At 49.6% G+C, this 22,922-nt stretch overlaps 1 protein-coding gene and 1 long non-coding RNA gene across 6 annotated transcripts in view; both read right to left on the bottom strand.

The window, feature by feature from the left end:
* Positions 1 to 22,922, bottom strand: part of ZNF664 (zinc finger protein 664) — a 39,261-nt gene that overhangs the window by 4,005 nt on the left and 12,334 nt on the right. For 2 of the 5 annotated variants that reach the window (XR_004133589.2, XR_837648.3), the window contains exons 2-3: positions 21,653 to 21,745; positions 8 to 71 (exon numbers count right to left, since the gene is read on the bottom strand). This is a non-coding gene — a long non-coding RNA (zinc finger protein 664). Of the gene's footprint in view, positions 1 to 7; positions 72 to 21,652; positions 21,749 to 22,922 lie in introns of all 5 variants that reach the window. The other 3 variants (XR_004133588.2, XR_837649.3, XR_837650.3) reach the window with 2 other exon arrangements.
* RFLNA (refilin A) overlaps positions 1 to 22,922 on the bottom strand; it is a 234,212-nt gene that overhangs the window by 199,006 nt on the left and 12,284 nt on the right. The gene's annotated exons all lie outside the window — the stretch shown is intronic.

The following is a 22,922-nucleotide window of genomic DNA, read 5'->3' as shown; positions in this document are numbered from 1 at the left end:
AACAGACCTTTTCTGGTCTTGAGGAAGGAGCTCTTATCTTCCAGACAGATGTGTCTCTTGGAGTTGCAGGTCTGAAGAAGAGAATTTGTAGACATCACGCTCCGTTCACAGCCCAAGTACATAATCCAACTACAACCACTCACTGTAATTATCCGAGCAACATCAATGGAGTATCATTGAAAAAGAAAAGAAGTCCTCAGAAGACCTGCGTGTGAGCATGAGAAGCAGCCGCCCTGTGTCACGGAGCAGGCAGGAAAACTCACCGCACTTGGAGCTTCAGAAGGGGCGATGTTGCCGCTTCTGGAGCTAAAGCGTAACACTGAGCGGCCTTCTGATCCAGCAGGAGAATAAGCGTGCAATGTATCAGCATCAGACGCCACTCCCTTACTTAACTGTCCTCAATTAAGGTTTCCTGATGTACTTAAAATCCAAATCCTTAACCTAAAACCCAAGGTCCTGCGTGGCCAGCCCCCACCTTCCCCCACCTCATACGTGGCTGGTGGTGTCAGCTGCCTCTCCCCTACATACAGAAGCCCCTGGCTGAGATTCTATCTCAATCTCTTATTCGATTCCTTCAAAGCATAGATAAACTCGTAATCTTCTTGCAGTTCCTTGCTTTCTGATCTGTCTCCTGTACTAGAATATAAATGCCAGGAGGGAGGAACTCTGTGTGCTGCTCACTGTTACATTCTGGCAGAGCGGAGGTGTTCAATTACCATCTGTTGAAGGCACCTACAGAGGACTTTATGACGCCCCTGCGCCCCGCAAACACATCCTGCTTCACTCTGCTACAGCAGGTCCAGGTGCATTTCCCAGGGCCTTAGTACCAGACTTTCGATGACCAACATGGGACAAAATATATACCAAATAGAAGATCCCAAAATATTCAATTTAAAATCTTCTGAGGTTTAGGACCCCTTAGCCACCTTTTCTTGTCCTGTATTCTATATTCAGTAAGTGATACTTCAATTAATTAATGAAAGTAATAGATTATAACACTTTCAATAACATGTTCCATACAAAGACAGGGTACATGAGGGACTGAGCCGATTTCTTTAACATTAAAATCGCAAAATAAATTTTTTAGGTGAAAGTGTTAGGATTATGAAATTCAACTGCATAACCAAAATTTCAGCAAAAAAAAATACCGTCAGTGTCTGAAAAGTTATATACACATCTACCCTTTGATCTAGAGATCCATCCGGAGATACACTGGCAAAAACAGGAGATGACCAACATCCCAGTTTACTCATTGAGGCAGCATCTGTCACGGCAAAGCTGCAGGGAACCCAAGGCCCATTCACAGGGCAGAGGCTGCACCGACTGCGGCATTTCCTCATGATGAGAGCCTGCTCAGCCAGCGGGAAGGGGATGAGCAGAGCAGTGTGCACCGACACGAAGCACATGCTTGGGTGGTGACTCAGAAAACGACACTCCTGTGCAAAAAGGAGGGGCATGTGCGTATATTTAGGTATTTCCTTAAATGATGCACAGAAGTAAACATGGAGAAGGATGATACAGAACGAACTTAAATGGTCACCTACGGGGGAGGAAGGAGAAAAGGATGAAGTAAAACTTCTCTGAATGTAACATGGTACGTAGGTTTGACTTTGGAAACATATCAGTGTTTATATATTTGGAAAATTAAATAAATGAGAAAAGCAATCCCTAAATTTTTAAAACAAAATGAAGAAAATGAACCTTAATTTTCAAGTTGGTTACATATTCACAAGTGACTTCTGAGTACAGCAGACTGACTGTACATATTTAGAGGGACATTCTATTGACAAACAAAGCTGCAGAGAAATCAAACTTCTTTCAATAGTTTAAGTCAGTTATAATAGCATTGGTGTTTTTATAAATTAAGATAATCAAATAAGTCATTATGTTAATATTGTTAGGAACCAAGATTCAAGGTAAAAGAAATGAGACACAAATATAAAGTCTAAGTTGAGGGAAAAAATCCTGTAACATAAAATTTGATTTACAAAAAAATTTTTTGATTTAGAAATATCAGTGTAAATTCAGGTCCTTTTTTTTTTTTTTTTTTTTTTAAGCTCTGTCACCAAAAAGGCCAGGAAGCAATGACAGCTGACAGCAGTGGTCCCTTTCCGTATGCGCCCTGTTCCACCAATGGCACAGGGATCCTTGCAGAACGGCTGGTTTCAAGGCCAGAGCAGCACTTTACAAAATGAGCCTGGGGACATCTTGTTATGCCAGAACACAAGAGAGTCGTGCCAAAGGAACACAGATGCCAGTTTATGAAGAGACTCCCATTGGCCAAAAATGGGACAACTGAGCATCAGAAAGAATAATGAGTGCAATCCTTTGAAATGCACTACATATACCAAACCCCGTGAGTTCACAATGATTACAAGGGGTGGGGAGGAGTGGAGAAAGAAAGAGAGGAACAGACAGGCAGAGAGACACACTCCAACTTTTACCTTCTTTGAAACTCAGAATTAAAAGGAAAGACTGATGCATCCATCCTACCCTTCTCTATGGACTAACTTCCATGAAAAGCAACAATCCAGCGAGTAAGTGTGCAACCCTAATGAAACGCCTGATTCAGACCACAGTAAGAAATGGGTGAAGACAGCAAGCGAAAGGCTGATCATGAACTTCTAATGTCTCAGGGATCAGGCTGTCAACCCCTGAACCCGCGGGTCAACGTGAGCGTAACTCCAAGGAGGATCCACCAGACCTGCACCTCCTGGCATGATGCCACCTGAAACATCCTCGCCAAACACGCCTCCAGGACTCATTTTTACTGGAAGGAACTGGGGGGGTGAAGGAACAACCCAGATATAAGCAGAGAAACATCAAAATGTGAGCCAGCCCACAGGACAACTGCCCATTTCTGCAGCCAGTAAATGGCAAGGGAAAAGGCTGGGGGGGGCGGGGTTGCCCCAGGTTAGACAGACCTGAGAGGTAACAATCAACGGGGCAGTTAGGGAAACCGGACTAGGGACCGGGTTTCAGATTACGCGAGGAGCACTGCTCACCCTGCCTGTGTGATAATAATGCCTCTGCAGTTGTGTAAACAAATGTCTGTATTTTTAGAGGACACTGGAGTTTGTAAGAATGAAACGAGACGATGTCTGAGATGTGTCTTAAAATGCTTTGGCCAAAATAAAAAGGAAGGAAAAAGCCAACGTGGGAGAACTGCTGTAACTGCGGCACCAGGTGACAGGTAAACGGCGGCTTCAACATTCTCCCTTCCCGTGTGTATGTCTGCGATGTTCCATGATGACAGAATTGGTGAATGCTGGGAAGGCATTCTTTTTCTGCTCCTCTAGCAATGACAAACTGATCCCAGAGCTAAGCAAACTGCACAGAGTGAAACTGAACTAAACAGATATAATCCCCGCAATGGCTGTGAATTCCCCGGTCAACCCTGAGCACGTGGGAACGTGTGCAGCACAGACGTCACCGGAGAGCAGAGGGAGGGCGGCAGTGACAGGCACAGACGTGGGAAGACCACTACTCCTCTGGCCCTCGTGCGCTAAGCAGGGTGCGTGGGGCCCTCCCAGTGCCCCTACTTGGGAAGGAAGCAGGCAGCGTCAGGGTGTCCGTCGGACTGGCTGCGGGAGAGGCTGACGACGCCAGACTCAGCGACGTGCAGTTCCTGCAGTCGTCTGTCATCAACTCCAGCCAGAGTTCCTCTGGAGGGGGAATCGGGGGCTGCCCTTCCTTCCAGGTAAAACGCCTGGACACATCGGTGAGTCTCACCACGCGAGGGTAAGTAAGCTACACTCTGCAGGAAACAGATAAAGCAAAAGGACCTCCAGCAAATCCATCATATGACCAACCAAAGAACAAAGGAAGGACAACCACCACCAAGGATCCCCAGCGCAGCCTTTCCTAAAACAGCAGCTGCCTCACCACTCCGGACGCGTAAAGGAGACTGCAAACGCAGCAGCAGACGGGAGCTACAAAACTGTGCAGATCCCAAAGGCACGATGTTTGCAAGATTCTCTCACTCAAGACATGTCTCATGCCCAGGGTCCCATAAAGGCTTTCCAGGGGACACCTGTGTGACTACAAGACCACCTGTGAGACCCGAGGAGGGCGGAGCCCTGCACTGGGCCACCTGCCACTGCCAAGGGCAAGGGGCAGCCTCTCAGGGGCATCCCTCCACAGTCTACGGATTCAACCTGTATTTGAGGAGAACTTCTCAAACAGGAACCTTAGGCTTCTGTTGAGAAGTGAGAGGAAAAAAGCTTAAATTAGCCCATCTGCCTCAAATCCTCATCTTTCATGAAAAGAAAAAAAAAAAAAAAAGCCCTGCTGCTCTTCCCGTAGCTAGTCCATTGGAATTTTGCCTCATCTAAACTTTGTGACACCAAAGAATGCCTGAATCAGTGCTGATCTCCCAGCACAGTTAGAAGTGAGGGATCACAGCAATCCCACTCCCGGAAATCCAGAGAAAAACTCTAATTCAAAAAGACACATACACCCCAATGTTCATAGCAGCACTATTTACAATAGCCAAGACACGGAAGCAACCTGCATGTCCACTGACAGACGACTGGATCGATAAGATGCAGTATATATACACAATGGAATACTACTCAGCCATAAAAAAGAATGAAATAATGCCATTTACAGCAACACAGATGGACCTAGAGATTATCATACTAGGTGAAGTAATAAACCAGAGATAGACAAGTATCAATATGGTATCACTTAAACGTGAATGCTAAAAAAACTGATACAAAGACCCAAAATAGACTCACACAGGAAACAAATTTACGGTTACCAAAGGGGAAAGGGACGGGAGGGATAAATTTAGAATTTGGGATTAACAGATACACACTACTATATACAAAATAGATAAACAACGAGGACCTACTATATAGCAGGGAGCTATATTCAGTATCTTGCAATAACCTATAGTAAAAAAGAATCTGAAAAAGAATAAATACGCATGTATGTGTAACTGAATCATTTCACTGTACACCTGAAACGCTATACATCAGCTCTACTTCAATATAAAAGTTAAAAACTAAAAACAAAAGTGAAAGGTCAATAAACAACTGAGGCTTCAATATGAGGAAGTTAAAAAATGAGCCCTAAGTACAGGGAGACCGCGTCCTGATAGAATGAAAGCTCCGGGCCCTGGCGCTGGAAAGGGTTGTCTGGAGACAGAGATGCAGGATTAACGGGCTGGGAGAATGCAGCTGTAGCCCTCTGAGGGCTGACTGGGCCACGTGCTCCCAGTTCTAGACACAGATTCGACCACCTCTGTAACCAGGAGGTGACACCAGTACGGAACTGCGGTCTGTGGCCCCGCGTCTGCTGCAGGGGCCATGATTTTCCTTGCAAGCAGCTATGCTTGTGGGGAGAGAAGCCCACGCCGGTCAGACCTGCAGGGGGACAAAAGTCAAGGGGAAGGTACAAGAGTGGGGACACAGATTTCCTCTCCAAACTTCAGCCTGAATCTGCTGCAGAAGAACTTGAAGGTAACAGTGCCTCTGCTCCGGGAAGAAGCTCATGACGCTGTGCTGGGGAGGGAGGACGGTGGGTTCTGAAATGGGATTACTCAAACATACTTCGGTAGACACCTTTACGTATGACTCTTTCACACAGCTGTCCCCAAAGTACGACTCTGCATAGGAAAAAAAAAGGTCAACTAGCTTTTCATGGATTTCTTATTAAAATAACCCAATGGCTGCAAACCAGTAACTCAAAATGGAAGGACCCAGTCTCCACAGGGCAGGGGCTGGGGAAGAGAGGAGCAGGTGAGCGGGTCACACGGAGTCACTGTCCCACAAGGACGCCGGACGACAGGCCTGGGGTGGGGGCTGGGAAGGGAAGGCCCGACGTAGGCACAGGACAGTGATGCCTTGGGAAAGGCCGAGGAATGGAAGACGGAGGGCAGGTGCGGCAGGAGCAAAGTTGAACCAACAACAGAGCGGGAATGCAAGGGAGTTAAACACAAATTCCCACTTAGGGACGACCACTCAGGACCTCAGGGAATTCTCACTTAGGGGGCAACAGGCAAGCTCGTCACCCAACACGATTCCGCATCTGTTTCCCTTGTCTGTAATCCAGGTAACGCCATCAGTCAGGCACCATGCGAGGGAGCGTGCTTTGGAAACTCAAGGATAGACATTTGTGTTGTGGAATTATTTCCTTTCTGAAATGCTGTGCTCACATCACTGCGAGACTGCTAACAACCACAGGACCTGGAATCATCCACAAAACCTAACACCAGTAATAAACTGGCGTCTCACGCGAACCAGAAACTTTCACAAGGTGGGGGTACATTTTTGTTTCTTCCTTCGAGTTAATCTGAAATTCTCCATAACAAAAGGAAAGAAAACCAGTAAGCCTTTGCTCACGAGAGCCCTGTAACGAAGATTCTGAGCTGAAAGAACGCTACACAGCAGCACTCCAAGTCACAGGGCCAAATGAGGCCCAGCTCCAACGGCACCACTGCACTGTGCACGCCCGGCCCGTCACCAGCCGCACTGCGAGGAGCTGGTCAGCAGTTCATGTCTCTTCAGTGAAACTACCCTTTGACCAAAACGTCCTGTTCTTCCAGCTTTCTGACTCCATTAATCCAGCTGAACCCTCCCTCTGCTCCCACAGGACCTCCAGCCTCCTTCTGACCCTCTTTTACTGCACTAGTTAGACGCGGTCAGTCCTTACCTCCTTGCCTCCTTTCCTGGCTCAGACTCCTCGGCCTGCCCTTCACTCTTCTCCGGGCCACTCTCCTGGCCCACCACCACTCGCGTGGTCACACCTGGGCTTGGTCATGACCAATAACTGGGCCACCATCTCCGAAGTCTGGTCAAGCCGGCCGTCTTTGGACCACCTTACACCTCCCTCCCCTTGCAGCTAAGCTGACTGGCTGCTGCCTCCCAGCCACTGGCCTTCCCACCTGCCCTGTCGTCCCACGCCCCTCGTCCGTCCATCGTGACAACTTCTCTCTTGCTTCGCTGTTACGCTCTCGTCTCTTTCTCGGTCAAGCCATTCTAGCAACACCCAAACTTATTTAAACCCAGGTGTGCACTGTCCACGCAGGCACCCAAGCAGCTGAGTGAGCCAGGCCTGACTGAATTCAGGGTCACACAGCTCAGGTGGGCACCAGGCCGACCACGAATTCTCCTGGAAGTCTTCAGCACACACACTCTCCCAGTATTCTCAGTTACTACTTCACCCCCCTCCTTCCTCCCCACATCTCCTTTATTCCCTCCACCTCCCTCACTTGTGGCCCCAAACCTGTCCCCAAAAGAGAAGACGAGCAGTCCGACGGCGACCTCCTCACTCCCCCCGGCCGTTGTGGCCCGTGGGCAATGCCCTCGTTTGTGTGGCCCTGCGGCCCCCTTTCTCCACGTGGCTTGCCTGTGCCCCCTCGCCAGCTGTCCCCCCACCTCGACAGCCACTCCTCAGTTCTGCTACTGGAGGCTCCTCCTCCTCTGCTCCATTTCTAAATGTTGGGGTGCTCCAGGGCTCCGGTTGGGGACCCCCTTCTTTTCCAAGTCTATATCCCTCTCCAAGTAACCTCACCCCCTTGCATGGCCTAAAACACCACCCTGATGTTGGCTCCCAGGTTTCACCTCCGGCCCCAGACGGCTGCAGTTTCTGCTACAGGTGCCATAAACATTTCCAAACCCACATCCCAGTTCCAGCTGCTCTGTCCTCATTCCTCCCCATCTCACTAAACAGCACCAACACCCTCCAGGTGAGCTGGCCTTACTTCCTACCCCCTCCACCCCCACTTATTCAAACCATCAGCAAACGCTGCCTCCTCGCCACCAGATACCGCCACCTGGCCCGCATCTGTCTATCTGCTGCCACGGCAACCACCCTGGTCACGGCCATCTCTCTGCTTCATTCCTGCTCCTCCACAACCCAACCCCACAAGCAGTCAACTCAACTTCTTAAAAACAAAAATAAAAGAACGCCACTCCCCTGCTTAAACTTTCCTTCGCTCTTTAAAACGCACACTCCTTTCACCTGGACCCAGGCTGGACACGCACTGGCCGCGGGCTCCACCCAACTCCCCCCGCCACACTCTCTTGCACACCCCCCACTCCTCTCCTCTCTCGTCGGCAAACTCGCCAGGCGTGCCTCCCCTCAGCACCCCCAGCGACCCCCGGCCGCACTGCACGCGACGCCCCAGCGACGGCCAGAATCACTCTGCACATTTATGTTCATGCTTCCTTGTGTGCTGTCGCCTCTCCCTGCTTCCTGAGTGTAAGCTCCTCCACCGGCAGGAACCGCAGAGAACGACTGAACTCGGTGAGTGCCTAAAACTCCTTCATCTCGTCTTCTGCAGGTTATCCAAGCAACAAGGGTTTATCGAGTGTCTGCGTCAGCCTCGGCGCCCTCAGCCGTGGGGAGACACGTATCTCGTCCCTTCCCCGTGGAAGTCACAGTCTAGCAGGGACGCAGACGTTCAAGTGGTCCACGAAGAAACGCAGAACCAGACTATGGGACGTGCTACGAGGCCGCCCTGGGTGATGGTCTGGGGGCCTGCGGCCCGGATGGAAGTGGGGGCTGACTGAGTCGGGGGCCAGGGAGGACCGCTGTGAAAAGCAAGAGGCGGGCCCACGTTGTGGAGGAGGGTGAAAGGAGACGTGCGACCTGTGGGGAGAGGCAGCCAGGCAGGTACGTGGAGCGAAAAGGGCCAGGGAGGCTGGAGAACAGGGAGCCCCGAGGAGCCCTGAGAAGGATGAGGGTGGAGAAGTCAGCACAGGAGTGAAGGTCCTTTGTCCTAAGAGCAATGGAAGCCACTGAAGCGGCTAGTTTTTGTTTTAGAGTGGGAAGGGCAGGCTCGCATTTCTAGTAGAAGAACGGAGCTGAAGCACAGGTAACACGTGGGCAGAGAGCAGGAGTCCTGGGTAAGCAGGTCAGGGGTTGCCTTAGCGGGCTGGGTCAGGAAGGACGGCAACCTAGACTAGAGCGGTGGCGGTGGCGAGAAGAAAGGAACGGTTTGAAGGCAGCTTTAGGAGAGAACAATCATCAGACTTGCTGCTGGGCTAAATACAACGGGAGAGAGAAGGACATGCCAAGGATGGCACCGAGGTTTTCTGTTTGAATAACTGGATGGATGTGGAGTCGTTCAGACAGGAGACTCTGGGGAAGGCCAAGGTTTGGGGATTGAGACCATGATTTCCGTTTTAGACGTCTGTGACATCCAAAAGCAGACGTCAAGGACACCAGCTGGATAAAAGGAACTGGTGCTCAGAGAAGACGTCAGGCCTTTCTGAGGTACAGATCTGAGCCAGGCACACTGAGATGGCAGCTGAAGGGCGAGGGCACGAGGTCCCCCAGGGAGAGAAGCGAAGAGAACCCGGGACTAGGCCTATGGAAATCCAGCACTTAATGAACTGAGTCTGAAAGATGCCAACACAAGGGAACATGGTGTATGGTTCCATTTATATGACGTCCAAAAAAAGCAAAATTAATTTACACTCTTACAAACAGAGGCGCTAAGACGGGAAAGGGGCATGAAGGAGGGTTTCGGGGGTCCTGGTCATGTGGTTTCTTAAGCTGGGCACTGGTCCACACAGGTGTGTCTCTTTCACAGCTATTAACATTCATCAAGCTGTACCCCTGTGATGTGTCAATCTGCCTGTACGTTCTTCTTCAAGGAAAAATTCAGGAAAGAAAGAAAAATGGGTGCGGGTGACCCTAGTTTTGTCCCCAGGGCTGAGTCAGCCAGCTGCAGTGTGGGGAAGTCAGACGGCTGTGCTCCTGCAGGACTGAGGTTCTGCCAAATGGGAGTGCTCAAAGGACAAGGCGCCATCCACCTGGAAGAAGTCATTACTCTAACCCAAGTTTCAGCCTTTGCCTGCTGACAGAGCAAACTGTAAAATGGCCAAGGTTTTCATGGTCCCTGACTTCAACCTGAACGTCCAGGCCACCAGGAAAGCCTGAGTGCCTCCTTCCTTCCCCACCTCCACTCTGCCTGACCCCGTGCCTCCCCCTCACCCCCAGTAGGAGGTCACTAGAGAAAGTCCTCAGGAGTGAGCAGAGCTGCACAGAACCCCCCGTGGTACCCACCACACTCCAGGCACTGCCACGCCCACTCCCGCTTCCCTCCTCCCACAATGGACGACATGTCTGCGACCCTGCACCGTCTTCTCCAGATGTCTCAGCTGAGGTTTTCTTTTTATCTTAATATATTATCTGAATCTTGGACTGCTGGCTCAGAAAACCTAAAGTCATTTGAAAATAACTACACAATTACTTTGTCATAAAAGTCAACTGAAAATGACCTCTTTCTTATTTCTGAGAAAATACAACTGCTCTGAATGTAAGAAACATAAAATATTGCAGGCCTTCCCACAGTGTTACGGTTGTGGGACTTCCTATAAAGCATTAAGTACAGATAATCCTGCTCTAAGTAACAGATTCTTTAATATGTCAGTTAAATCTATGTCAACAGAGATCAAACTAACTTTCCATCCAGAACCAGGTCTGTCAGAACACGTTTATAGTTTTGTCACTCAAAGGGATGTGGGCACACTTTCTGGAAAAGATAAAAGTGAAAAAGAATAGGAAAGAAGACAGGTCTATGCTTCCAGCCTCAACCAAAAACCCCCACCCCCAAGTGCAATGCGTTGAATGGCCACGTAATTTGTCTTCCCCACCTGTGCAGAGCGGGCAACTGTGTCACGGGGCCTGGAGAAGGTTCTCGGAGACAACTGAAGTGCCTTGGCTCAGACGGTGATGCACTAGACTGTCACTATGAAATATAAAGACTCCAAACCTAGGTCCCTTAATTACTGGGAAGTGTCTTTTAGGAAGATCCATGTCCCAAGCTGCCCTGACACATGTTGGTTCACTGACGCTGCTTAGCGTGTGATACGTAAGTGATCCCTAGAGAATCCAGCCCGCCCAGAAGCAGGCCAGAAGAACGGTGTTACTGATGCCGCAGGCCTGGAAACTGACCGAAGACGCAGGGTCAGCGCGCGCACGCGCACAGCATACGTTCCGCGGACACCCAGCACCCCGTGCTGTCAGGCGGCAGGCTAAGCTCTGGGGGACCCTATGATGAACCAAACAGCCGGGGCTTCTGCATTCACATGGTCGACAGTCTAGGAGGGGAGGAGAGCAGGCATCTGGGGACACGGCTGCATGAGCGGGAGGCACCCTAACCAGGCATGGCAAGGAACACTCCTGGTAGACTCCACTTTTAAACTGAAACCAAGAGGATAAACCGAGTTGCTGTGACAGGTAGGAGGGCAGAAGGTCTGGGCCTCGGGAACGGCAGTGCCGAGAGATAACCAGGATGACAAACCCTGGGAGGTGAACGTTCAGCCCGCAGACAGAATTAGGTGGGGCTCTGCACCTCTCTTAGCCCCACCAAATATGGTTTTGTGTATGACGGGAAAGGACGCTTCCTGAGAACAAAACTCAAAGGTTTGAAATCAAAGGGGAGTGGGCAGCAATGGCAAAGAAAGTTCCATCTGGAAATGAGATAAAGTTTAGTCGGGGAGGCTTTCTTTCTAATGCGTGGCTTCTGCTGTAGCCACAGGCCACAGGAATCTCTGGTCAGAGCCTGGCCGGTGAGGGGATGTGGCTCGTCCCTGCAGGACCAAGACAAAGCCTGCTTGTCATCACAGCCTGGAACGGGCTGGGTGCCCCACGTCATAAGCACATGGAACTCCATTCTCTCATCCCTGCCACTTCCCTTTCCATAGCAGCCATGATTTCAGCATCTCCCTAAACATCATAAACTCTGTCAAAGAACCACCTGCTAGAGAAGTCTTAAGACTACATTCCCTCCAGTCAGAGAGTATGGAAAAGCTCCAGCCTCACACAGAAGTCCCCACTGCCAGAAAGTATCGCAAAAAGAAAAGATACCATTGTTCCTCTACACACACCAGAGTCTGTGGAAACCTACCATTACTCCAACAGCCTGTTCCTGAGAGCGTGCTATCTCTAAAAGTCTGAATCTCCACGGCCCCAGCTCCGTGTCCACACGTCCTCCCCAGCTCCCCCTCCTCCCAGCGCTCGGCCGACTCCCGGCCGCCTCTCATGAGCAGCAGCAGCTCCCGTATACCCCGTCATCCTGTGAAACACACACTGTGCCTCGCTGCTGCTTACTAACAGTGTGACTTTAAGCAAGTCATGGAAGCCTGAGATCAATCTCCTCAAATGCAAAAGGAAAATGACACTTACACCTCTGCCTCTCAGGGCTGTTATGAAAGTGAAACGAGGCCACGCACAAGCCCAGGCTCAATAAACACTCCCTCCCTTCCTTCCCTGACCTGCCTGCCGCTGCATGTCAGGACGCACCTGTCCATGGGAGGGTGGCCGCGGAGCCTGCGGGGCACGGCGGCCGTCCCACCGCCTCCCAGCTTCCAGTCCCTTTCCTCTGCATGCTTACGTCCTGTTTGGGGGTCACCTCTCCCTCCCTACGCATCACTGATGGGCCAGTAAACCAGGGTGCCCTATGCTCCCCGGTGAAGTCCCCACATCTCTGCTCACTCCCCAGCAGTCAGGGGTAAGGAGCAGACCTATGCTCAGCCCATCAGACTCTCCTGGTGCCCTGAAGAGTGAGAAGAGAGACCCCCTCAATGACACAGGAGTCGAGTGCCTCCACTCTCTCAGCGACAGCCCCCAGAGCAGACGTCCAAGCAGCTCCCACCATGCCGACCCCCTCGGGCTCCTCCTCCTTCCCTCCGGTCCTGTGACTCCTTCTGACCTTCCGCTGGCCACAGCCCTTCTCTGCTGCTGGTTACCAAGCAACCCTAACTGACAGGGATTTTAAACAGCCTCCGCCAATGCCCACCCACACCAGCTCTCCCTCTCCAAGGCTTGAAGCAACTGGGATTAGCATTCACCCCTCATGTTAAGGGCGTGTGGAAAAGGAAAGCTGGCTCTGAAACCTTGATTTCAAAAAGTGATCCACATGACTATACCTCAATGAAAGAGAGAGAAAAGGAAAAAGAAAAAGTGATCCACAGGCCAGTATTTATCTCCCTCACCTGGGAGCTGGTCAGACATGCAAAACCTCAGGCCCCACCAGACCTACTCAATCAGAAACTGCATTTCACCCAGATCCCCAGGGGATTCTAACCTGAGCTCGACCACATAGCAAAGTCTGTGTGGGTAAGTGTGTTTCTTGGCAAGAGCCTGATTGTGTCTCATACCTCATGTGAAAATTTCTTTGTTTGTAAACTATAAAAATAAGTAAACAAAAACACCCTGCATGTAACTCCCCCAGCAGAGGACAGGGCTCAGCAGTGTAACGCACTGTTTAAACCCTCAGCGGGCCCACAGATTGCTGCTCAAACTCCACGCCTACCTGAACGCCAGCTGCCCGTCTGTAAAATGGCCTGTACCACCTACCCCCTCGGGTCCCTACGCAAGTAGTGCACTTCCGCCTGCGCCGTCGCCACAACAGACATTCCTCATCACTCCAGTTACACTCCCAGGTGAAGCAATTCCTGAATCGATGAGGTGAGGACCCTCTGATCTAGATCCTTTCTCTCAACATGCTTCTCACCATTTGTGGTAATAACCTCTGCTCACCGATGTCCACGTAGACACGTGCTCCACGAAGGCAGGAAGTGGGCCCTTTTTGCTCACCACCGAGCCACTAGCACATGATGTGGTGCTGGTCTCACAGGCTGCACACAAGTGTTTTTGAGATAATGAACAACCCAGGTAGGTGGCCTATTAAATGGTTTCAGGTTTTATTTACACCTTTTTTTGAGTTGGGGAAAATGCAAAGAATAAATACTGGCTACAGAATGAAAAAGAAATTCTTTTCCCTAAGAAACTGCTCTTTTAGCCAGCTTCCTGGCTCAGAAGAAGCTGGGTTTGCTGTGGTATCATCTCTCTCCTTCTTCCTTTGCCTCTGTCCCTGCCATCCTTTCTCCCATGCACAGAACCTGTAAAGGTGTGCTCTGAAACCTGTTTACCCGCCACGTCCTCCCCACTTCTCCTTCCTCACTCCAGGCTTAAGGCTCCTCATACAGCACGCTAAGCCAAGAGCCTGACACTCGGCCTGCTTCATCTTAAAACCATGCTCCAGCACGGGGCGTGAAGTGAGACGCCTTCAGGGGTCGGGCAGGGAATGTCAGCGTGTGCACTTGTCTGGTTTAAGACATCAGGGACTAGTGGACCCTTTCCACCTACTCCCTCTTAAAGGCATTCACTCCTACAAATAAAAGACCAGCAGGCTGAAATCAGTCCAACAGCCACAAGCTGAGTCTCCTGCAAAAACAAAAAGCAAAGAGCCTAACTTGTGAGCATGGGATACTGAACTCCTTGTCCAACCTCTAGAATAAATAAGCTTAGTTCTTTCCAGGTACTCTCCCAGACCAGTGGTTCTCAAAACCTAATCTGAAGATTCATGGGGATTCCAAAACCCTTATAAAACAAGATCAAAATGATTTTCAAAATAAACTAAGGTGTTGTTTGCTTTCTGCACCATGCTGACACTCGCATGGAGGAACAGAGGCGCTGGCTGGTAAGGCTGCCGACTCCTTAGGCTCCTCCCACAAAACCCCGACAGGGGCACCAAATGATACCAGGAGTCAACGTCTTTGCCTCCATGCACTCACGGTTACAAAAAAGTTTCACCGAAGAACATCCTTGAAGAAGCAATAAAAAATCACTTATTTTATTAAATCTAGAGCCTTTTATTATGTTGTCATATTTATATTTATTACATTTATGCTAAATATATTGTTTCTTATGTATTACATTGATATCAAATACACATAAATCTATTTTTATGTATGTTTATCAGACTCTGTGTTAAAATGGGAAGCATAGCAGGTCACCCCCCCAAATGCAACAGCTGCCTCAAGGACAAGCACTTGTATAAATAAGCCGCAAGCTCAACCAGCCTCTTCTTTTTGACAGAACATCATTTTTACTTGAGTGACTGACACTCAAGTTACGCAGGCTTGGGTACCTGGCAGACATCTCAGATAACAGGAAACTGATGGTATTTGCTACCAACAGTCAAACCTGTGCTTTCAAGTGACAACTGGGATTCTGGAAGACTCTGTCTGCCATCATGAGCTCTACAGCCTCCCGACACTTGGAGACTTTTCTGACGAGACGGACAGTGATACTGACATCCACGAATTTTTTTGATGTTACATGTAATGAAACGTGTGAAAATCTGCAGGATCTGCAAACTCAGTGAACCAACGTTGTCCAAGCAGCCGATGGGTGAGGTAATAAATCGCTGTGGGTAAAAGACCTAACCAAAGCGCAACAGAGACCGGGGGCTTTAACATGCCTCAGCGCTGAAAGTGCAAGAAGCTCACCGACAGGATCTCAGATGGCACAATTCAAATAACCCGCAGGAGCCTACCACTCGGCGAATTCTGGGGTCGTGGCACAAGTGAACTCACGGTTATCTGAAAAGGCGACTACAACCCCCTTCCAGCTCCGTTGTCTGGGAGGCCAGGTGTCTTCATCTACTTCAACCAAAACAACGCACTGCAAGACTTTGAACACAGAAGCAGACGTCTTTTACTTAAGCCTTATTATTTAAAGACATTTGCCAAAATGTGAATATTGCCAGTCTTCCCACCAAATGTCTTTTGTTTTAGAGAATAGCTGTTTTTCATTATGATTTGTGTTCATGTGTAATGGGTTTACCATTATTTTTAAATAAATTAGTAAGTATTTCTGTTTTAGTCCTCATTTCTATCATGAGGATTGATGCCTGTAACCCATATAAACAGAAAGCTCTTTGAGGTCCTAACTTACACTCTTTAAAGAGTAAAAGTATCTAAAGACCATAAAGGGACTCTGATTCCATCTTAAACCAACTTTTTTTTAAAGCTGAAAGTATGAGAACAAACTGTAGGATGAACTTACTTATAGTTAGTCATTTCCATCACCCGCCATCCTTATTCTGGATGTAAGAAAAATGCCCCCCCAAATCCTCCAAAATAATTCCAACATCGAGTTTTGTGCATTAGATGAACACCGTTAAGAAATAAGTCTCTACCCAGAGACGTTTCACAAAGGACTCAGAAATTATCCCATTAGGCATTAGTCCACTAACACGTTCTTGCAAGACCCTGATTTCTGGTCCACAGCCATGCAATTCTGCCTCACACTGTCCCGCTGGACGCAGCGGATGCCCCTGTGCACAGGGAGGGAACATGAACTCCTTCCCAGCCCGGCTAAGAGCTCCTGCTCCTGACAGACCATCAAGAAGCCCCAGAAATCAACTCAATCAGATGCTCATTTGGCAGCAGGACCACTCCAAGGTCCCCTCTTCTACAGGCCTTGGCAACAAAAAATAAATGGAAAGGCTGTTTAGGTCCCTGGTGTCTGCATGTTGCCAAGGAACAGGGCCAGAAAGTTCAAGGCCAGCACTCCCATGTGCCTCAGGGACCTGTGCAGTGCATGCCTCCCTCACTAATCTGACTACACCTTCAGAAAACTCTAATCGAAGCCTCACACAACGAGGTACAGGAAGACCAAGGTGCCCAAGCTCCGCAGGCCTGGCCCACTTCATCTCTGTGCAGCTGTCTGTCTCAGAATAACTTAATTACAGCAGTCGCTTGTAACTCATTGATTCCGACTGTGGAGCGTCAAAGCCATTCTAATTTGCTTCTAACCATCACCATTGGTCCTGGAACAGAAGATATGAGCGGCCCGGAAGACACCCATTCTGGCCGCCCAGGGCAGGCTCATGTCCCAGACAGGCCCTTCCTATTTCCCACACTTTTCCAGGACCTCACTCTTCAAGACACCAGGGCGGCTTTTCCTCATTACAGTCCCTCTGCATGTGCCCGGGGCGGCCTCGATGGTAACAGGTCACAGGGAAGCCCCACCTTGTAAGGTCCCAGAGTGCTCACCTTGGTGACTGACTGTCAGAAGCCTCTGAGGGACCCACGTGGCTCCCCCAACTACTCTAAAGCAGCCACAACGGCCTCCAGCTACTCCACGTCCCCACTCTTCACCTGCCCTCGCTGACAACCCCCGAAGGCCCACCAGCCATTCCTGTGATTCTCACTCAGAGAGGTGAACACAGGCTTCCTCTTCTTCCCGGGCCAACTTCGGTAACGGAAGCTGGACGCTGTCAAACCTGAGAAGGGACTTGTGCTTACAGTGCCTCAAGCGTGCATCTCTCTCTCCTGGGCCCAAAGATCTGTGGCCAAACCCCTCTGCACTAGAACGCCAGCCTCAGAACACAGCCCAGGCTTCCATCCACGTAGGGGCCCATCCAGGCCCTCAGGCACGGCTGTACCTGGCCACTGGAGCACCAAGTGCTTCTGGAAGCCAGAACGACCTCAAAGCCGGGCTCCTGAGAGTCCATCAGTCACTGGCCACTGGGGGCCACTGGTGCAGCATCTTGGCAACGTGCCGAACCCGTATCCCAGTGCTCCCCGACCTGGCGCTCAAGCAGCGGGCAGCACTCCCTGAATGTACCACTGATAATCATTTGCCCCAGTAATTTGCAGGGACAATTTCCCTGAGGGCACTGAGATCAGCTTTTTAGGTTCGTCAGAGGAAGTCCTGACTGTGAGCAGGATTCTCCAGCTACTCAGGACGTCAGCCCGGGACTGCTCTTCCCCTTCCGGAGTGAGGTCTTACATCATTAAGGAAAACGTCAATGGCAAGAGTGGATTTCATGCCACTTCTGACACCTTCCTCTCTGCTCCCCTGCTGCCAGCTGGCTAGAAAACACCCCAGTGCAGCGCGACTCCCGAGCGCTAGAAGAGAGCCCCTGGCGACGGCGCCTTCAGCCACTCCCCCAGCGTCGTCCAGGGAGGCCACCTGGTCCCCCCTCTCGCCCACGAGGCTGCCTGGCCTCTCCCCTCACAAAGTTCAGTGGCCAAGGACCTGGGCTCGGGGTTAACAAGCTGTAGAGGGGAGAGCTGCTGAGCTGCTTTCATTTTGTCTCCAGTAACTGCTCTTTGTGTGACTTGGCCTAATGGCTCCTAATGGAGAAAAGATAAAAGACCAAAAAAGCCATGCCTGATTTTTCTTTAACTAGAAATTACCTTAAAGGCTATGAAATTAGGTCCAGAGAAGAGCAGCAAAAAGCATGGAGGGAGTAATGCCAAGTTCTCTTCTGAGTCTGAGAAGGACAAGTGCACGTTACTCAAGTAACAAAGGATGACGCAGGTGTACACCCAGCCTCCCTCCAGCCAGTCCTCCCACAGAAATGGCCTATGGGATGACACAGCAGGACAGGGGCCTCGGCTCTGCGACTTGCTGTGTGACCCTGGCTGACCTCAGACCAATCTGTAAAAATATGGATAATAATGTCTACAATGCTTTGCTGTGATAATTAAAGAAGATAATAAATGTGAAAGGACTTATCAGACAGCCCACAGCATAGCTGAAGCCAAAAAAATGTGTTTCCTGATTTCCCTTATTTTAATTAGTGCATGACACATTCACTCAGTTGCCAAGAACACCATCTCACAGGCAGAGGCTTCCCGAGACCCGAGGAGTTGCGTCCCTGTAATCAGGGCTCTGCGTCTGCTCAAACGCTGCCCTCACACCCTGGTGTCTGCCTCCTGCGCCCCCGCTCCACCCAGCAGTCTTCCCCTCTTGACCCCTAGTCACAGGACTGTTCACACTCTGGACGCCACAGCTACCCTTCTCCTGCTCTTGGACACTGTACACGGAAACGCCCGAGTAATGGGATGGAATGTGACTTGCGTCAGCGATGGTCCTACGTGAGTGCCGTGAACGAGGCCCAAGTTTATCTTACCCATCTAGTAAATATGTAACATCCACATACATTAAGAATCATAATAATCTGGTGGGTAGAACACTGGGCTTGCAGTAAGAAGTCCTAAGTTCAAATTCTTGACCTGACACCACACAGCTGTGTGGCCACAGGTCATTCCCTCTCAGCCTCAGTTCACTCAGCCATGAGACGGATGGTAAGACGTCCTGTCAGTCATGCGGATGCCCACTCAGACTCGCATCACGGGGCTCAAAGGCCTCAGGCTCATTCCGTCCCCAGGAAGGAGGAGCACTGATGAGGGGGCTGAAAACAGAATCTTTTCAGGACATAATCAGGACACTTAGAGAGCCAATGCACTTTAAGTACAACAGAACATGAGACACTGTACCCTTCCCTGCATAACCTGCCTTTCCCCGCCCCCTCCCTTTGGCTGATTCCACTGGCTCTGTCTTCCTCAAGGGACCAGGCTCTCACAAGTGGGCCAGGGCAAGCGAGAGTGGGGCAGGGGCAGGCATGGGAGCCTGAGCACAGCAGGCTTAGGTCAGATGAGCTCTGACACCCAGTGGGAATGACTCTTGTTTACCGAACTTGCTTCCTCCTCGCACTGTTGGAGTAGTAAGTCCTAAAGGGACAAAATTCACATTCAGGCCTGGGAGACAAAGGACTGCAAAGCTCACCCTCAGGGAGAAGCAGAAGAAATGGCTGAAGGTCGCCCAGGGCCAGCCTGGCTAGCTAAAGGAAGGGAAAGGCGGCCCCGGGCGGAAGGCTGCGGCACCAGCGACGCTGGGGCGGGGAGTATCACAGCAGCTGGCAGGGCCAAAAGTTAGAGATGTGGGGATTCTGTTTCTTAATGCTTTTTCAATTGTGGTCAAAAACATAAAATGCACCATCATAACCATTTTTCAGTGTATAGCTCAGCAGTGCTATGTTCACATTATTATGAAACATCTCCAGAATGTTTTCACCTTGCAGAACTCAAACTCTGTACCCACTGAGCAATTCCCCCTTACATTCCATGAGTTTGATCACTTTAAATATCTCAGATTCTGGCTATTTTTATACCTAGGTCACAACTCATAACCCGTTTGGCAAACTAAGTAAGCATGCACGGGAGAGACAGACTTGTGGAGCAAGCTCGCTCCGGAAGCACGAAGCACAAGAGCAGCCGACTTCTTACAGCCAAAGAATCATGCCGAGATAACCACAATTCTAAAACCGGGTAAGATCTGGCGGTCGGAATTCAGGATTAGCATGGACAGAAGTGCATCGCCACCCCAGTCTCACAAAGGGCCAGGGAATGGTTACAACAGACAGTGCAGAACTTAAGCCGTCAGGCTTTTGACCTGGTAGCACCAGTACTGGAGGGTGAGCAGTGTTATTCTGGGCAATGTATGCTATTCAGGACTACTATCAAATCCGGCCAGCAGTCTCAGCAGACACTCCTCACTTCCAGGTACTCTCGGTGAAACTGCGCACAGCTCTGAGCTGCAAACACACACATATGAACACTTCATCATTAGCCAGGCCAGTGAATCAATCCCATTCCTGACGGAGCATCCCACAAGCCGGGCTAGATCACACAGAGAACTCCTCTTCTCTCTCCTGCTGGTAACCTTGAGCCTGAGACCACAGTACCATGGGCAGAATTCATAAAATACAAGACCTATATCTTAGACCCATAATGAAGAAGGCTGGCTGAGGGGACACAGTCAGCACCGGACAGAATGGAGCCAGAAACAGACAGAGAAGACAGAAAGATGATTCATTTGCAGCCATGCCAAGGTATACTTGCCCCAGGTTTCCAAAGAGGACAGTCACCTGGAAATCACTCCAGCACACGGGGAAAAGAGGGAAAAGAGGGAACTAACCAGGAGCAGCCCCAGGTTCACCACTCTGGCCACGCAGGGTCAGGAAGAGGAAAGACACCACACCTCCCCATGGGCTGCACCTTCTAACTGGGCACAGGAACTAGACCCCCAGGACAGAGGCCACCTAAACGTCCTTTATCTCACCGCATCAGTTCTCGTGTGATGGGGAAATGAACTCAGGGGAGGGAGAGGCCTAGAGCTGAGAACTCAACCTCTGGCAGTGAGGGGGAAAGACAAGAAGCCACTTGCCCCCAGGCCAACAGCTACCAAGACAGGGCCCTTCTCCTGCTTCCCAGCTACGTGTGGAAAGAACGTCAATTTTTATCATGAGTGTCAAAGACAGCGATCTAGACTGCATGTTCAACTGGAATATCCTGGATTTCAGCAATGACCAAATAAAGAGAAATAAATACCTGTCCTATAGAAGATATATGTTGCCTTTTTGAGTTGAGCTGAAGAAGGGAAAAAATATATTTTAAAATGATCCCAAATCTAAAGGCTCAAAAAAAAAAAGAAGGAAAAAAAATGCTTGTGCCAGAAACATGGCAGCTCTCAGAATCAAGTTTGCACAGAGACTGATAGTAACACCACAGTCCCCAGGTAAGGAGACTTTCAGGAACTCACATTTAACAAGGAAGCTGTTGTTGGGGGGAAAAAACACCAGAAACGTACAGAGTAACAAACTCAGTTTAAAAACAGGTTTTGGTATCTCAGTGAAGATAGGAACAATGGGAAAGAAAAACAGAAGGGCGTAAGTCCAAGAAGCCGGGTTCTGGTCCAGAAGGCCTTCCAGGTAGCAGAGGAAAATGGGACAGGCAGGGAGAAGCTTCAATGGCCACTGGCTTACATGACAGTAAGAAACTCCTACTGCAGAGGCACAAAGAGGCACTCCAAATGGGATGGAGGCGCCTCTGCTGTCTTCAGAGCTAAGGCTCTCTAAGGCCTAGACAGCGCAAAGCCACATACAGGCCAGAGTTTAAAAAGAACCATGAGGTAGAGAGATTTTCTTCCTGAGCCCCAAAGGGAACATGCTTAGGAAAAAAAAAAAAAAACCCAGAGACAGTTTCAGCTTAGAAATAGTTGAGGGGGATTCTCCATCTAGGAAACATGGTGAAACACAGGGAACACTTACCAAGTGACAGAAGCCAAAACCCCCAAGACATTCCAGAAGAAGAGGCAGAGGCAGGGCCCACAGTGGCTGAAGGGCAACAAAAGCCTTAGGATCCTGCTGGGTTGGATACATGCAGAGAGAAAAGTAGAAGGTTTGTATTATGGAGAATTGAGGATCACAAAGTCTTCCAAGGACTGGCTATTATAAATTTGGAGTCCTAGCTAGGAGACAGGTAGACCCACTTATATTTAGGATTTATATAAAAATATGGAATTCAAGGCACGTAGGGCTAGACGATGCGAAATGCTGAGCAACCCTAGAGTCAAAAACCCTGACAAGTCTCACAACTTCACCCCAAGATACAGGAATCTTAGTATCATAACGATCCTCTTGATAGGAACTGAGCTCCAGGTTCACAGGCACTGGATACCAGGTAACTGACTAGGACTGGCTGGAATCCTAGAGTCTACAATCACTACTGTTTTTGGCCCTTCTTTGCCAGCTGAGAGGGTGCAGAGACTAGAGGCAGGTTGAACAGGTTCACATCCTGGTCTTACTACACACTAGCTGTGCAACCTCCACCTACGAGGTTAAGAATGAGGTTAATAGAGACAATAAAGGCACCTGACCTTGTAAGGTGGCCTTATAAGGTAGTTTAAGGATTAAATAAGGTAATGCATGACAAGTATTTAAAACAGTGCCCAGAAAATGTTAAGGGCTCAACAAAGATTAGCTATCATTATTATTTTATTTATTCCACCTACCTCTTCTCCCTCTGCTATATTCTAGAACTGCTAAGAGCAGTTTCGGTGTAGATTTCAAGATCTACTTTTACACTTGAGGAACACCACTTTTCTTTGGGAAGTCTGATGACGTATTAAGGGAGTTAGGTATCAAACTGCCGCGGTGTTCATGTTTACATGGGATGTTCAGTTGTTCTAAATCTGGGGAATCTGGAGATGGTGCTGAGTTACTATACGTCTGCATAGCCCCCCAGAACGTTGAGGGAGAGGAGATGTGCGGATTACAAGAGGCTGGAACCGCCCAGCTCTGCTGCAGCTATCTGGAGGAGATCTACCACCTCAGCAGGAGTCACCACCAGAAGAAACGGGGCCCTACAGACGGCCTTGAGTGACCTGCAATGTCTGGGACAGAATAAAACAGGGAGAACAGGGAAAAGTGAAAATGCTTTCAATATATTTAAGGATTTTAGTTTCTCTATGGGAACAAAGGGTTGACTTAGAATGACGATTGTTAATAGGATATACTTTAAAGGGTAGGAATTTCAAGT

This window comes from Camelus dromedarius, chromosome 31 (genome assembly GCF_036321535.1).
Source record: "Camelus dromedarius isolate mCamDro1 chromosome 31, mCamDro1.pat, whole genome shotgun sequence".
In the NCBI taxonomy this organism is placed as follows: domain Eukaryota; kingdom Metazoa; phylum Chordata; class Mammalia; order Artiodactyla; family Camelidae; genus Camelus; species Camelus dromedarius.
The sequence above is the reverse complement of the archived record's forward strand: the minus strand, read 5'-3'. Positions and strand labels throughout refer to the sequence as shown.